The sequence below is a fragment of the Canis aureus genome, chromosome 1 (genome assembly GCF_053574225.1).
Source record: "Canis aureus isolate CA01 chromosome 1, VMU_Caureus_v.1.0, whole genome shotgun sequence".
Classification (NCBI taxonomy): domain Eukaryota; kingdom Metazoa; phylum Chordata; class Mammalia; order Carnivora; family Canidae; genus Canis; species Canis aureus.
The window spans coordinates 29,074,631-29,091,827 of record NC_135611.1 but is presented as its reverse complement, the minus strand read 5'-3'; the positions used below and the strand labels follow the sequence as shown (position 1 = coordinate 29,091,827).

At 39.4% G+C, this 17,197-nt stretch overlaps 1 protein-coding gene across 1 annotated transcript in view; it reads right to left on the bottom strand.

Annotated features, from left to right (window-relative positions):
- The window catches only part of PDE7B (phosphodiesterase 7B), a 312,454-nt gene that overhangs the window by 214,865 nt on the left and 80,392 nt on the right, over window positions 1-17,197 (bottom strand). The window lies entirely within an intron of this gene.

Here is a 17,197-nt window from a genome sequence, read left to right as displayed (position 1 = left end):
TGGGTCCTATAAGGAAACAACTCTGGAGTGCTTCTTTATCCTTTGTTTATGGCAAAGCCATACATGTTCTGGGATAAAAGAGCTTTCATTCTTTCATTACAGGAGCTGGAAGCAGATGGTTGGTGGAGGTTGCATGACTTTCCATGGCTACCCAAACCCAAGGGCAACCTTATATATGTCCCTAAAGAGGCACATGGGTGTGATTGCAGGTGTGGGTGGTGCCATGGGGTCTTACTATCTTTTCTAGACATAAACAAATCCGGGATAAGTTTCTGTAACTCCTGAAACATGTATTCATTAATAGTATGGCCAGCCTGGGCTCTTTGACCACACAAGCTAGTGACTGAGCAGCAAGAGCAAGTGTGGTAGCTCTTCTGATGACCATGAGACAGTCCTCTTCTTTGTCTTTACCTCCCTGGTCATCTGGGAAATGGCTGAGGCACCTCTAACCAGTTCTTTATTTGCTCTGCTTTGAAAAGTTACCTAATGATGGTAACAGATTTTTAAGCAATGCCCAGAAAGGCATCTGATTGTTCTCAGGACTTGAAAGAAACCAGATTCTTTCCAGGGCTTTTTCTCATTGATACCAGGGTTTATAGGGCCTTGGCTTCCAAGCTTATACTTGCTGTGCAACCTAGGGCAATGACCCAGTTTAAGAGATTAATTGGGCTAAGCCACAGGATCTGAGTCTCAGAAAACTTTAAGACCTTCCATGGGGGAAGATCTCGTGCCCTGTTGGGTTCTCAGGTTATGCAGCTGTCTCCTCATGGCTCTACCTGGTCATGCATGCTAGAATTTCCCATCTAAGATCTCTGATACTAGATGATCCTGACTTTGACCTGGTTCTGATCACCAGGCTTTGCCTACTTCTCAAAATCCCATTTTTCCACAGATCTCCATCTTTGCTTCTGTGCCTCATATGTATTAATATACGACTCTCCTTATTCCTGTCCATCCCTCTGAGCCAACATTGCCCCCAAACAATAGGGCATAATTATAGGAATCTCCATCCAAGTGGCTAGAACCCTGCTAGCAACAGATCATCCTGGCACATGTTCTTCTTCTATAGCACAAGAGGATTTGCTGCATGTGAACTCATGGATGTAATGCCTGTTGCCCTCAGAGACATGAAGAATCAAACCACTTTCATTGTTAGTGCTTCTAACATGCCTCATTATTATAATCCTGATGCCTTATACTTGCCAGGTCTTTAAAAAAGGCTAGCTTCTTTAGTGTACTAGCTAACATTGATTCAGACCATACTCTGAACTAAGAAAGCATATCTAAGTTCTGCATATCTACTATTTTACACTTTCATTATACTCTTTGAAAGAGAGTAGAAAATTGAGGCACAGAGTACCACTCAGTACAGAGTACTCCCTTCCAGTGAGTGAGAGAATGAAAGCTTACCTAATGCTTGACTAGTATATACAGATGCTTAAATATTGGTTATTATTGGTCTCCTCATTGCCTTGGTCTAGTAGACTATGTCCATTGACAGACATCCTCTTCCCTCACTCATTAGTCACTGGCTGTTTACCTGAGTTTCAACCTATCAGAGCACAGGCTTTGTATTAGATTGATCTAAGTTCAAATTCTATTACTGCCTTCACTTCCCAATTATACTATCATGGACAATTTATTTAGTTTTGTCAAATTTTCTTTCTCATTTGTAAAACAAGGCAATCTTGTCTACATCTTAGTATTATTATGTTTAGTTTTAATTCATTGTAAACAAGAATGTACTAATTTAAATTACTATAGATGAGGTTGTAATACAAAAATAAAAATTAATAAATCTAACCTATTCATTAAATTATATTTTGATTCTCATATTGTTGAGGATTTAAAATGAAGAAATACTTCTAATTTAAAAAATCAGAATATTTCACAATTTGGTTGCTAATTCCTATATATTAAAATTTTTCTTTTTAAAAATTTTTTTTAAAAAGATTTATTTATTTATTCATTTATTTATTCCTGAGAGACACACACAGAGAGGTAGAAAGATAGAGGGAGAAACAGGCTCCTCGTAGGGAGCCCAGTGTGAGACTCAATCCCCCGACCAAGATCACGCCCTGAGCTGAAGGCAGATGCTCAACTGCTGAGCCACCCAGGTGTCCCTATTAATATTTTTCTATGTTAAATCTAAAATTTTCCTGTTAGTAAGAAAAAGGTGGATGATATATAGAATATATATAATATAAATATATAAAATACTATATAATTCTTAGTATTTTTAATTAAAAAAATTAATTTCCATTAGTTAAATGTTTCTGCAAAATATAAATAAAATATATTTCTCTTAAGTAAACTATATTTTTTCATTACTTTCATAATAAAATTAGTCATGAAAAATTGATATTAAGTATAATTTTTAAAAATCACACTAAATATTCAGCAACTTCTTTTCTTAAGGGAAATTTATATCCGAAATGAAAATATTTAAATATTAATAACAGCAACTATTATACTCGAAAAAATAAAAAAACACTTGGAAAAAGATATAAAAAACATTAAAGATAATGAAATTCAAGTGGCAGCAAGCACTTCTAGCATTCTTAAATCAGTTAATATTTTTCTTGCTTCAAATAAGATTTGATACTTTTTTATTTTTCTGAATATTTCCTATCACTTGAATATATTAGTCTTTCAGCAGGCCTCCGGCAATTAATGTTTTAAAGATTTTATTTATTTGAGAGAGAGATAGAGATACAACAGAGAGCACGAGTGGGGAGCAGAGGGAGAAGCAGGCTCCCCGCTGAGCAGAGAGCCCAATGTGGGGCTTGATCCCGGCACCCTGTGATCAGGACATGAGCTGAAGGCAAATGCTTAGCCCACTGAGCCACCCAGGTGCCCCTCAATTAATCTTTTTAAGGCAAATGTCTTAATATCTTTGGATGGGAGGAAACATTAGCAAACAAAACCCAAAACAGAGCTCCTCATTGCTTGGGGTGGTTTGCCCCATTGCCAACTGAGGCAATAGCTGTTTTCAGGAGGTAGGTAATATTAAATGCTATCGGCAAATAATTAACAGGCTGTTCTTCTTTGATTATTTTCTTCTCATCATTATAGCTATTTTTTTAAGGAGAAAGGCATTTAATACTTGAAATTGGGTGGCTATAAACTCATTATAGGAGGAGCAGACTATAGGCTGGGCAACTAGAAATGAGTCTCAAAAATGCAGAATTGGCTCATGAGAAGAACTGATGGTGGGCCACAACTGGGAAAGTGGAGAAGCAAGAGGCATCATTGGAATTGTTAGCCTCAAAAGCACACCACCATGGCCATGATCCAAAGATTAGAAAGCTATTGGCATGACTGCCTTTTGATACCCATGGAGCTAGGGATTGAATGCTAGAGGCTACTGCAGAAATGCAGAAAAATCCAATATGCCCATGACTATGCTTGATAGATCATTAAAATGAAACAAAATAAAACAAAAAGAGCCCTGGCCTAGACCTATTTTGGGAAAAAAAAAGTTTCCTGAGCTGAAGAAACGCTAACCATGGTTGCTTTTTGGTAGAAAATGAAGCACATTTCCTCTGTAGTAGAAACAACAGAGCCAACTGAGAGTAGGCCAGGCCTCAGCACAGGCTGTCGTCACCCCCACCTTCACCCATCTCAGAGTACTCTGATTCTGCAAGTTTGCCATCCAGGAATTTCTCTAGTGAGGTTTTCAGTAAACAAGGCAAATGCCTGTATGATGATGCATCTGTTTTATTTGTTCACCTCTGAACCTCTAAGTGTCTAGCATGATGACTAGTGCATTATGGGCACTCCTGGTGTTAATTAAGTGAATGAATGAATATTTATTTCCTGTAATTCTGTGGGACATACTTGAAATTTGAGATTATCTGGGATAGGATGAAAAAATTTTTTTCTGGACTTTTATACATACAATCAGTAAGTGTTGCCATTAGATGCAGCCACACAATGGGGAGCTGCATAGGGTGATGAAGGGGGAAACATGACATTGAGAAGAAATTTCAGGGCAGCCCGGGTGGCTCAGCAGTTTAGCGCTGCCTTCAGCCCAGGGCATGATCCTGGAAACCTGGGATGAAGTCCCACGTCGGGCTCCCGGCATTGAGCCTGCTTCTCCCTCTGCCTGTGTCTCTGCCTCTCTGTGTGTATGTGTATCTCATGAATAAATAAATAAAATCTTAAAAAAAAAATAAAGACCATTCTTACTGTTAGGTGAAGGGCAACCCTACTCTAAAAAAAAAAAAAAAAAAGAAGAAGAAGACATTTCATAATATCTGGGTCACTTCTTATCTCACATTTCCCCCAACAATAAACAGAATATTGCTAATCAAAACCAGACCTCAGAAAATAGGCCTGGAGAGAAAAGGATTTAGGTTTGTAGATCATAAAAGATAGCTGCTTTTTTTTTTTTTTTAAAGATAGCTTCTGTTAAGAAACTGAACTCCCAAGGTCTAACGAGGGCGTGGGAATTTGGGACTCCATTGTCTATCAAATAAGTGAATGAATGAATGAACGAACATTCAAAAAGACATTATTGAGTGCCTACTCTGTGTAGACACTGTACCATGAGTGTGAATACAAATGGGTCTAGAATACAGATGAGTTTTAGGAAAGCTAAATGTTCTCAGGAAGTTTATAGCTCAGTCTGAAGTCAGAACATAGGAGACTATGAGCACCCTCAGTGGTGTGTCCCCCAGCGCTGCTCAGGGCTATCATTGACCACTTCCAAAAAGAGATAACCTCTGGATTCTCTATTCTGTTCCACTGATCTATGTGTCTGTTTTTGTGCCAGTACCACACTGTCTTGATGACCACAGCTTTGTAGTACAACCTGAAATCTGGCATTGTGATGCCCCCAGATATGGTTTTCTTTTTTAAAATTCCCCTGGCTATTCGGGGTCTTTTCTGATTCCACACAAATCTTAAAATAATTTGTTCTAACTCTCTGAAGAAAGTCCATGGTATTTTGATAGGGATTGCATTAAACGTGTATATTGCCCTGGGTAACATTGACATTTTCACAATGTTAATTCTGCCAATCCATGAGCATGGAATATTTTTCCATCTCTTTGTGTCTTCCTCAATTTCTTTCAGAAGTGTTCTATAGTTTTGAGGGTATAGATCCTTTACATCTTTGGTTAGGTTTATTCCTAGGTATCTTATGCTTTTGGGTGCAATTGTAAATGGGATTGACTCCTTCATTTCTCTTTCTTCAGTCTCATTGTTAGTGTATAGAAATGCCACTGATTTGGTCAACTAATATTCGATAAAGGAGGAAAGACTATCCATTGGAAGAAAGACAGTCTCTTCAATAAATGGTGCTGGGAAAATTGGACATCCACATGCAGAAGAATGAAACTAGACCACTCTCTTGCACCATACACAAAGATAAACTCAAAATGGATGAAAGATCTAAATGTGAGACAAGATTCCATCAAAATCCTAGAGAAGAACACAGGCAACACCCTTTTTGAACTCGGCCATAGTAACTTCTTGCAAGATACATCCACGAAGGCAAAAGAAACAAAAGCAAAAATGAACTATTGGGACTTCATCAAGATAAGAAGCTTTTGCACAGCAAAGGATACAGTCAACAAAACTCAAAGACAACCTACAGAATGGGAGAAGATATTTGCAAATGACATATCAGATAAAGGGCTAGTTTCCAAGATCTATAAAGAACTTATTAAACTCAACACCAAAGAAACAAACAATCCAATCATGAAATGGGCAAAAGACATGAACAGAAATCTCACAGAGGAAGACATAGACATGGCCAACATGCATATGAGCAAATGCTCTGCATCACTTGCCATCAGGGAAATACAAATCAAAACCACAATGAGATACCACCTCACACCAGTGAGAATGGGGCAAATTAACAAGGCAGGAAACAACAAATGTTGGAGAGGATGCGGAGAAAAGGGAACCCTCTTACACTGTTGGTGGGAATGTGAACTGGTGCAGCCACTCTGGAAAACTGTGTGGAGGTTCCTCAAAGAGTTAAAAATATACCTGCCCTACGACCCAGCAATTGCACTGTTGGGGATTTACCCCAAAGATACAAATGCAATGAAACGCCGGGACACCTGCACCCCGATGTTTATAGCAGCAATGGCCACGATAGCCAAACTGTGGAAGGAGCCTCGGTGTCCAACGAAAGATGAATGGATAAAGAAGATGTGGTTTATGTATACAATGGAATATTACTCAGCTATTAGAAATGACAAATACCCACCATTTGCTTCAACGTGGATGGAACTGGAGGGTATTATGCTGAGTGAAGGAAGTCAGTCGGAGAAGGACAAGCATTATATGTTCTCATTCATTTGGGGAATATAAATAATAGTGAAAGGGAATATAAGGGAAGGGAGAAGAAATGTGTGGGAAATATCAGAAAGGGAGACAGAATGTAAAGACTGCTAACTCTGGGAAACGAACTAGGGGTGGTAGAAGGGGAAGAGGGCGGGGGGTGGGAGTGAATGGGTGACGGGCACTGGGGATTATTCTGTATGTTAATAAACTGAACACCAATAAAAAATAAATTAAAAAAAAAAACAAAAAAAACCAAAAAGAGATAACCACAGGTCTGATAGGAAAGAGTTGGCTGGCAAAGGAAAGGACAGGAGTAGCTGCTGGTGCAAAGTCCTGAAACTCTGTTGGGACCCTTTCAGTAGCTGCCTGGGAGGAGAGCAAAGCTGTGGGGGAGAATAGAGGGCTTAATTAAAGTGGTAGTCATAGGCAAGACAGTAGATAAGTATGGGCCAGCAGGGATTAAAAAATTCTGGGCTTGGTTAGAGAGGCCGAGTTGGCTTTTGAAGAGCCAGGATGCATAATCAATTCTTTTTGTATTGTAAGAGTTAATTGCAATATTGCAGTCCTAGATATCTCTCACCAACAGTATTGACTGCAATTGTTTGTCCCTTTCCATTTCCAAGAGGGTACCAAGCCTGTGGTGTTCCTTATTCTCTTTTCTTGAATTACTACACACAATGGTTACAGCCAAAAGAACAGTCCCTAACCAATCAGTTGAAGTCTCATGTGAGGCTGACTGTTGCTACTGCTGAAGCCATTAGCACCTAGCATTGACGACATCACAATTTCCCCAGCTCCCAGAGGGTGCATTTCCAGAATCTCCGTGACAGTGGTGCAAGTCCCATCTACCGTATGGGTGGCATAGCCAGGCCTTAATCTCTAACACGGTGGCAGCCCTTGACTCTCTGGTGCCAGAGGAGGCAGATTTGGAACAGGGGTTGATTTCAGCTCAAGCTCATGTTTTCCTTTCTGACTTTTTCCAGTGAAAGGGCAGATTTCCATCCCATTGCAGGCTGTTAAAACGTCAGATTAATAAATTTTCAACAATCTGTCAGTGTAGGTCTCCAGCACCAATCTGGCACTGTCTTTGAATTGGGGCCTCGTAGTCCAACCCAACTTCAGCCAGTCAAAATAGGAGACACACCAGCAAAAGGGAAAAAAGATAATCACCTCGAGCTGAGCAGAAACTCTTTACAAATCCATTGTTGCCAACAGTCAACAGCAAATCCATGGGCTACATAAACTGAGGTGACCCTTCAGGCAGGGCATCCCTCATAAACCTCTAATTAGCTATGGTTAGAAGTGACTTGAAAGATATTAATGCTATTGCTATTGGAAAATGAGTCCAAGCTTTTAACAGCTTTGTTTTCTCCAGTCAAAGAACAAAATGTTAGCTCAATGGCGTATGCTTTCTATTAGAGAAGTGCCAGCAGCAATCTCCAGAGAGTCTCTCAGCATTTTATTATACACTCCTATTTTTAAATGTTTAAAAACTGCTTATTATGAACCAAAACTTGGAAAACCTGGTTTCAGCCCAAGAGTAATTTTTTATTGTTGTTATTAATTAAACATCCAGAATGCAGAACTAAGTGTTCTGTCATTTCAGCCATGGACAGTAGAGGGCACTAGAAAGGTTATATGTCTAACATCTTGTTGGACACCCTCTCCTGATCCCACCTGCCCCGTACCACCCCCCCCCCCCGCCCCTTTAAGGAGATCCTGGGGTCAGATGATGCACAGGTTCAGAGGTGCCTTGTGTTATGTCATGTTCCCCAGTATTTGCAGACTTTCTCCATGCACTTTTATTCTTGACTTCCATTGCCCATACTGAAATGCATTTTGAAGATCACATTGTTCATTGTGCAAAGCAATGACTATAGCTTCAGGTCAAGCACAATTTTAGCAGAATCTGGACCTGTCAAGGCTGATGGTATGTGGAATGTAACTAGGGTATCTCTCTAATGACCCAGGTAGAGCAACCAAGTGGACATCTTGCTCCAAGGCAGTTGGGGAATAATTTTGGTATGGGCTCTGAGAATTCCTGTATATCCGACACAAAAACCTATGCCATGAATCTTAATAAAGATAGCAAAAATTATGTCAAAATTTTGCAATATAATTTCATCTTCTATTTTCTTTCTCAGAACCCCAGGTGTTGACAGGCAACTACAGCTATTTTCCAGAAGGGCATTTCTGTGATGGCATAAATATTTAACTTTTACATAGTGAGTTTTTAAAGATGAAGTCCAAAAAATAAATAAATAAAAATAAAGATGAAGTCCATAGACTCTGTGTCAGAGAAAGCAGCAAGCAATACAGAAAGAGAAGAGATTGGTGTTCTTAGTGGGAAGAAGTTAGAGGGACTTCCAAATGTACCCCTTCCTAGCTGTGTGATCTTAGGCATATTACCATTTATCTGTTTGAACCTCCTTATAGAGGAGAGGAAGTAACACTGCTCTCCCCTTTTAATGAAAGAATTAATGTAATATGTATGAAACCTGTAATGCGGCCTTGTGTGTACATTGTTTTGTGGAAGGAAGGAGGTGGAAGGTGGAGAGGGCTTTTGGTGGGGCTGCATACAAGATATCAAGCATAGTTCTCCTGCATAAGTCATGGGATTTTGTGAGGAGAAAAATGTTGCTCCTCCATGATGGAGAGCACCATTCCCTCACAGGGTAACCTGCAAAGCCAGAGTCGTTTTGAGAACAGAGATTGGCAGGGCAGGTTTGTGGTGGTAAGCCCAGGCCGGGTAGAGTAGCAGCCTTTCAGAACGCATTAGAAAAGAGAGGAAACAGAGTCTCGTATAAGGTGGAGATCTGAAAGAAGTCAGGAAAAAGAAGAGGGGACTGTACACAGCTCTGAGGCTTGGGCAAGGCAGCTCCAGTACCAGAAACAGGCACTGCTAATCTGGGAGGGATCTGAGAGACCATCGAGGCCAAGCAAGTCACTTTCTAGATTAACAAACAAGTCTAATGGAGTTAGGTGTCTTTCCATTTCGAGGTCTTATGATTATTAACATTTACTAGGGGGCAGCCCGGGTGGCTCAGAGGTTTAGTGCCCACCTTCAGCCCAGGGCGTGATCCTGGAGACCCGGGATCGAGTCCCACATCAGGCTCCCTGCATGGAGCCTGCTTCTCCCTCTGCCTGTGTCTCTGCCTCTTTCTGTCTCTCTGTCTCTCATGAATAAATAAATGAAAATACACTTTAAAAATTAAAAAAAAAAAAACATTTACTAGGTGCATCACCCTGGGCAAGTTACTCAGTACTTCTTTGCCTCAATTTCCTCATATGTCATAGGAAGATATCATTACTGCCTATACCATGGGTTCATCATGAGGATCACATGAGGAGATGCTTTATCTGTAAAGAACCTAGAAGAGTGCCGGTAAAAGTAAGTACCCAACAAATTATTACTTTCAGGAATATACAATTATTTGTAAGCAGAAAAGCCGTGAAAACCATGGCTTTTCCAACTGCCATCCAATGTTACTCCATGTTATCTCCTTAATTTGGACATTGAGTAACCTCACGGCTCCTGAAGGATGCATAAAGGGACAGACTCCTGCACCACCTATTAGATGGGAGTGGGCAAAAAGTGTTTGTTTAAAGAATGAATCGGAAATCAGAGGGCAAAGAGCAGATTGCACACAGGACTAATCCTTCCTAGACAATTATTTTCAGTTGCTATAAGGGAAGGACTTCAAGGTCTAAAATCTCACTTTTGTTGAATATTTCATTCAAAATATTCATTCAGCAAAACTTCACAGAGGGCTTTCCAATGCAGCAGAGGTAATTATCTATATTTAGCTGTTTCTGCTGCATATTCATTAAATTCAGTGGAAGCTATCTCTATTTTGATTATATTATTCTAAATAATTTGTGTGTGTTTAAAGTCCTAATTAAAAAGGGTCAAGCAGACTTTTTGTATAGTGGACATGTTGACTCTAGGAACTTTCTATAGATCATTTGGTGCCCAGAGACTAACTGTGCCTGATGTACTCCTGTCCTTGGCATTGAGGAAGGGGGAGGAACCCACATGGGTTTGGGAAAGAAATTTCTCATAGGTGCCCAGATACCCTGGCCACATTCTGATGGGTATAGAAGAGTTCCTGAATAATGTATTCTGATTGGATAAGTAAGAGAGAAACTAATATTGAACAAGTCCTCAGTGAGACTTAAAGGTATGAGATAAGCTAGAAAGGTGTTTGTTCTGGGTAATAAACTATGGGTGCAAAAACCTAAAAGTGATTGAGGAAATAAAGGAAATTAGGAATGGCTAAGTTAGGAATATCTAGAAAGGGATGGGGCTCAGATAATCAGGAGAACTGGTGGGGGAGAGACACGAGGCTGGGGAAGTTGGCAGGGACCAGATTGCACATGGCCCCGTAGGACTCCATTTAGTGATTGGAGATGAGCCTGGGTAGGCCACGGATCTGAACAAAGTCACTGCAGGTCACAGGCCATCTGTTCAAGGCAGTAGAGGAATCCCAAAAGTGTTTGGAAAGCTTTTGTGATGGGAATATGGTACTGCAACCATGTTTGCTGACTGATGTCACTCTTCACCATATTTGGCAGTATTTTTTTGTTTTAATTGACTGTATTTTCAGGTGAGAAAAGAGTTCTGCTATGTGAGGCACCACCTGATACTTGATGACATTATCTTTGTTACCCCTAATAGTCATAGTTTTGGCAATCAACGAAGTTAAGGAATACCACCAGAACTGTTCACTTTTTCTGACTCTCTAGCATTCCCACACACAGGGTATTCACAGATTTCTTTAGATTTAGTGTAATCCATAGGGCCTTTACAAAGGGTAGATCATGGAACTAAGAATGTGGCTTGTCAAATTTCCAAATCTAGCAAGAATATATTATAAAGAGCAGGATCTTTGAAGTCACACATATGGTGTAGACTGAGATCACAGTGAAGGGAGGATTAGCAGTCAAATCCATGGATCCAGAAGATGGTGGAACCAAAGTCCTTCTCAGTACTTGAGATGCAAATCTCCTCCTAGACACTACTGGGAAAGCATGCTGCACTCAAAGAAAATCATTCCTTTATTCCACTGTCACCTTCAGAGTAAAAATTGAACCAGCACAGGACACCATGTTTCTGCTCTTCAGGCTGCCACAACATGCGGCCTGTCCCCCTGCTGCCCCTGGAAGGCCGACACTGTGAGCTCTTGTAACAACCACCTTTTTGTCTGACCTGTGTGTTGCCAATAATATGTATTCACAATCGCTAAACTCCAGCCATCTGGAAGAAGCGTCCAAGCTTTAGACATTGGGTTTCTTGATTTACAGTGCAATTTCCCAGCTACTTTATATGACCCTATAAACAGCAAAAGCTTCATAGATAATATCAGGAATACCTCAAAATCATTGGCCAGGCATCATGATTCAGAGATTATGGGACCTCATCCAGACTATAACTGAGTGAATATTGACACAAGACAAAGGAGAGGAGTACTTAAAATGTGCTTCCTGCAGCTCAGTGCAGTAATGTTCCTGTACATAAACCAACAATTAAATGTAATCCTATACACTTATAGTTTTAAAAGAAATACAAACCAGTCCTTGGAATTAAATAACCCCAGTGCTAGGGAAAATGACTTCCAGAAAATGACTTGATGAAGCCTAACATGCAAACACAGGGCCTCTGAGCCACAAAGGAACAAACACTTTTCCGGATAAGGACTTGTATAACTACTTGTGAGGTCAAAGATCCAGATGTTCCCACAGACAATCAAAAAACTATTACTGGTCAAATTGTATTGGCCATCTCCATATAGACAGCTCTGAGGCATGGATTTGGCTTTAGGAAGGGGATCTCTGTAAGTTCTATTGGCAATCAATGGGAACTCCAAGCTAGAGCTGAAAAATTCAATGTCTTGGAGAAATAACTGACAGGCCTTATAAGCTACTAGTGAGAATGAAAATAGTGTGTATTTTGCGAACAGCTATATTCTGCTTTGATATAGCTTCTACACCCTACAACATACTTTAATAGGAACAGTATTAAAAAGTCACCTCCTCATTTCATGAAGGTAGAGACTCTGTCTAGTTCACTGCTATTCCCCAGCACCTAGATCATTTGTCATATCCTAGGCTGTCAATAAATATTGCTTGAACAAAGAATGAACAAATGATTTGGGGCAAAATATACCCAATCCACTCATTACTATATGGCAGTCCAGTCAAAAGTCTGTGAGATGGTGGAATTTCAAATAAAAATAGAGAAGAAAAATGAGTAAAATTGTATATAAAATTTAAAGAAGCTCATATTGCAAGTTTTGATGGCATCACTCCATTAAGAAGTTGGCATCTGGGGTGGCGCAGTGCATCTGCCATGAATGCTTTAAGTGGAGTCCAACCTAAAGGCAAAGATTTCCCCAATAATTATATTTTTGAAGCATAATTTTCCTTGAAAAGCAAGAATCCTAAACACTTTGTTTTTCAACCAGCAGCTCTTTCCACTGATAAATGTTACTAAAATTAAGTAATAAAACAATCAAAATTTGTTTTTAATCATCTTGGTCAGGGATGCTTGGGTGGCTCAGCAGTTGAGCATCTGCCTTTGGCTCAGGGTGTGATCCTGGATCCCAGGGATTGAGTCCCACATCGGGCTCCCTGCAGGGAGCCTGCTTCTCCCTCTGCCTGTGTCTCTGCCTCTCTCTGTGTCTCTCATGAATAAATAAATACAATCTTAAAAAAATAAATAGTCCGGTCAGGGTTTGAATCAGGAAATAGAAGTAATATCTATATGCCATCTCATTAGTATATGTTTGAAGGGTTAAACCAGCCTACTGTTTCAAGTGTTGAAGGAGAAAAGTTGTATAAAGGTCACCTGGGGATTACTTGGGGTAGTAGGTGCTGTGTTGTTGATGGTTTCTAATTCTCATTCTAATCACTTTATTGCCTCAAGACAGTCTTCAGCCTTCTTAAAAGTAGAGGAGATTGATTGGAGATTTCATTGTTAGTGTCAGTGAACTCCAGGAATCCTGAAGATCATGCTTCATCAACTCCTCAGTAAATCAGCCAGTGTAGCTGACATTGCAAATAAGACATGAATTCATCTACTAATAATGCTTATTAATTCACTAACACTTAGCGAACTAGCAGAGTTTTGCTTCTACTGAATCTTTTTAACCTAATGACATAAAACTCTTTTCTCTGTGTGTTTTCAGCAAAGCAAGAAAGAAATTGAACACAAAATAGCAAATGACCTTAGAAGTAAAACAATGCTTATAGAGTCATTGTATTAATTCACTAGTCTTAAATTCAAAAGGCTGGGCTATTTAAGAATAGGGGCTGTGTCTTAGCTTTGAATTCTGGTATCAAGCAGGATGTTTGGCACAAAGCAAATGCCTAATAAATGCTTTCATGCATGGCCAAATGAAGAAAATATCACATACTGAGGTTCTGATAATCAGTTAAACAAACTCTACTAAACTCAAACATGTCAATACAAGACTTTCTGGATATCATTCTTAGCATGAAATGTGTATAACATCCTTATACACACGCACGTGCACACACACACACTCACACACACACGATGCTTATCACAGAACTGCTGTCTACTGTACTGTAGTTTGGTGGTTAAGAGTTCAGGTTCTTGTCTGCAGTCTCATTAACCATGAGTTTGAATCCCAGCCCTACCATTTCCCAGCACTTTGACCTTGGGAAATGGCTTATTCTTTATCTCAAAGCTTCTGTTTCCTCACCTGAAAAATTGAGACAATGAGGTGTTAAGAGATCAAATGAGGTAACCCACGCGAAGTTAGTGCAGTGCCCAGTACATAAGGGGAAGTGGACAGTGTACGCCTCTGTAACTATTATACCTTTAAACTCCAACCTTCACCACAGTCAAGAAAACAGAAAAGGAAAAAGTCTTAGTTTCCACCATGGACATTTCCACCTTGCCCTCCAATCAAAGTGAATTTTTGCTATACCCTTTGTTTGTCCCACAAATTCTGTATGATTGAGGAAGCACAAAGAGGGAGTGGCAGAGAGCTTGGTCTATGGAGTCCAGCAGCTCGAGGATGGCATTTACCAGCCACGTGTTCTCAGGACCTGAGGATTAGACATGATTGGTAAATTCCTGGCTCCAGGGTGCTATTATATATACATAGGCACCAACGTAGCTTTGTAACCACTTCTCCATTCAGTATCTACCCTCTCTTTTCTATATGTTCAAATCATTCATATTCTTCAAGGCCCAGATAACATGGTGATCCTTTATGAAGCTTTCCTGATACTTTTGAGCATAAGTTAATCTTTCCTTTCTTGAATTTCTTATAATCCTTGAAGCTGCTTTCCATTTTCCTGTTCACATTTTTATTACTTAGTCTATTAGACCATGAGGTCTTTAAGGCCTGGATCTAGATCTGCTTTATATATTCCATATATATCCCTTTCAGCCTCTGCAATAGTATACGTGTGTGTGTCTGAGAGTGTGGTCATGAAAAATATTTAAGAAGCATCTGTTTTTAAAATCTTGTTATGACCCTGCCCTATTGTACAAAGATTTGGAGGTAGATGTAGATTTCTTTTTGTGCACATATGTGCACAAATCACTACCCCAATATACACACCTACACACACACATACATTGCAAAGGGTATTACCCCTATCTTAAAGTCTGGACTGAAAGCTCAGAATATTCCAAAAAATAACACTTAATTCACAATGCTAATAACCTCATTGCAGAATAAAGTTCTTTGTGTTGAAGTCTCTTGTTTACTTTGAAGTTATTAAGAGAGACATTCTCTTATGATATTTCCTGTAATACATTTTGTTGCTGTGATTTCAGGGAAAAAATTTGATCAGTGTTACTCAGTTATTACAAATGAAAATATTCAATGTTTGGAATCAAGGAAGTAATATTCAGTTGCTTTCTTGGCCTGCCACCATTCATACCTTTCACATTCACTGTGCCAATGTTCTTTTAGAGCTAGCTCTTTGTTAGTGAAACATTTCTTCTTCTAAACCCCAAGAGTAATTCCTTTCTTTGATTTGTTTTCAAAATGGAAATCTTGATGTTGGACAGCATTCTTGATTTCATCTCCACAAGCAGGCTATCAGCACTTCATACACTATTGTCCATATCAGATCATAGAAGATTATACTTTTAAGAGAGCCCTTAGTTGAAACTGATGTATAAGGAAGTGAAATTATAGAATTTGTCTCAAAATAAAGTTCTGAAACCAGGATCTGATGTTGAGTATCTTTATGTGAACTATTCACTGGGTGTACATGTTAGTTATGTAAAATAATTACTAAGTTTTTATTTTATTTTCAGATTTTAGTACCTTGTATTGCCTAAAAAAGGAAAAGTAATATCTTTTCTGAACTTTAACGTGCAAAACCATTAATGTAAGGCAAATTTTAAGGAAGATAAAATACCAGCCAACCTATTAACAACCAATGTTTCAAACATGTGGTTAGGTGAGTTGGCAAGAATGCTTCTGCATAAGGAAACTATTTTGATGATCAGGGCAAGGAAGCCAAAGAGCTCTGGCAAATGATACTTTTAAGAAAGTGAAATATAATGCAAACTTTCAATTACACATGTAATTCCAAGTGGCCCCAGAAATGATATGGTGGATGATAAAGTAAATGTAAATTAAAGTCTTGATCATGCATGCACAACTAATGTATATGGAAGGCAAATATCCTGAAAATAATTTTTATGACATTTCTGATTTCTCCCTTGTTTTCTTGCTCAGTTGCACAGGCCAGAATCCTCAGTGTCTTCTTTGATTTCTTCCTTTCTCTTGCTACCTTCCACTCTTACTTCCCTCAGCCTGAAAACAATTTAATGACTTTTCAAGTCCTTTTGCTTCAACTCAAATCCATCTTTCCCACTGCCAGCACCCAGTTCCACAGCGCTCTCATCATGCACTTAGATTTCTGCACAGCTGCCTAATAAATCTTCCCTTCTTACTAGTCTAATCGTCACATAGCAGCCAGAATGGTCTACAGTCTGAGTTGGTCATTTCCCTGCTCAGAGGCTTTCTATGGTTACATTTCCCCTCTAAATAACCCTGAATTCTTAGTCTGGCCCAGAAAAGTCATGCAGCTTCTGGTTCTTGCTCCCCAGTCATACATTGCTGTGGGCTTACCGAACTACCCTCCCAAAGCTTCACTATTCTGTGTACCTGTAGGTCTCTGCATCTTTGCCAGGGAGCTCCTCCTTATCTGTCTTTCAGCTTACAGCTAGGACATCCAGGAGGCCTTCTTCAACCTCCAAACTTCTGGTGAGTGCCTCTTCTGAATACTATGGCAGCACTCAAGATAGACCTTTATAGAAGCATGAATCACACTGACGTAGTTCCTTAGACTAAAAGGCAGACAAGTCCCCTAATTTACCTCCAGCTACAGTGTCTCATACTCAATTGGTACTTAATAAATATTTGTTGAATGAAGAAAGATAGCAAAGAAGGAAACAGGGATAAAAGGACGTGTAATTCTAATAGAACAAAAGAGACGCCCCCCCCGCCCCCCCCCAAAGTCTAAGTAGTTATCCAAGAATAAGTAAAAACAGTGCTGGATATCCAAAGTATGAGAAAACCTGGATTCAAACAACAATCAAACAAACCATAAAAATCCTTGACATTCTTTTGATACCATAGTTTTAGAATTGTTAGAGGACAAAGACTTTTGGGGTGAAGTAAGGCAGATGCATTGCATACTTCTTGTTTGTCATTAGCACAAAAGAGTGTTATTGGAAAAGAGCAGGATCTGATGTAGGAGGATTGGTTTTATTCTTGGACCTCTGCTTTTGTGTAAATAGGGAGACATAATCTTCATGATCTCTTGGCATTCTGAAGTTTAGATGTATCAAAGAAAAAAAACCCTCACAATCAAATTTCAAGATTAAATGCCTCTTTTC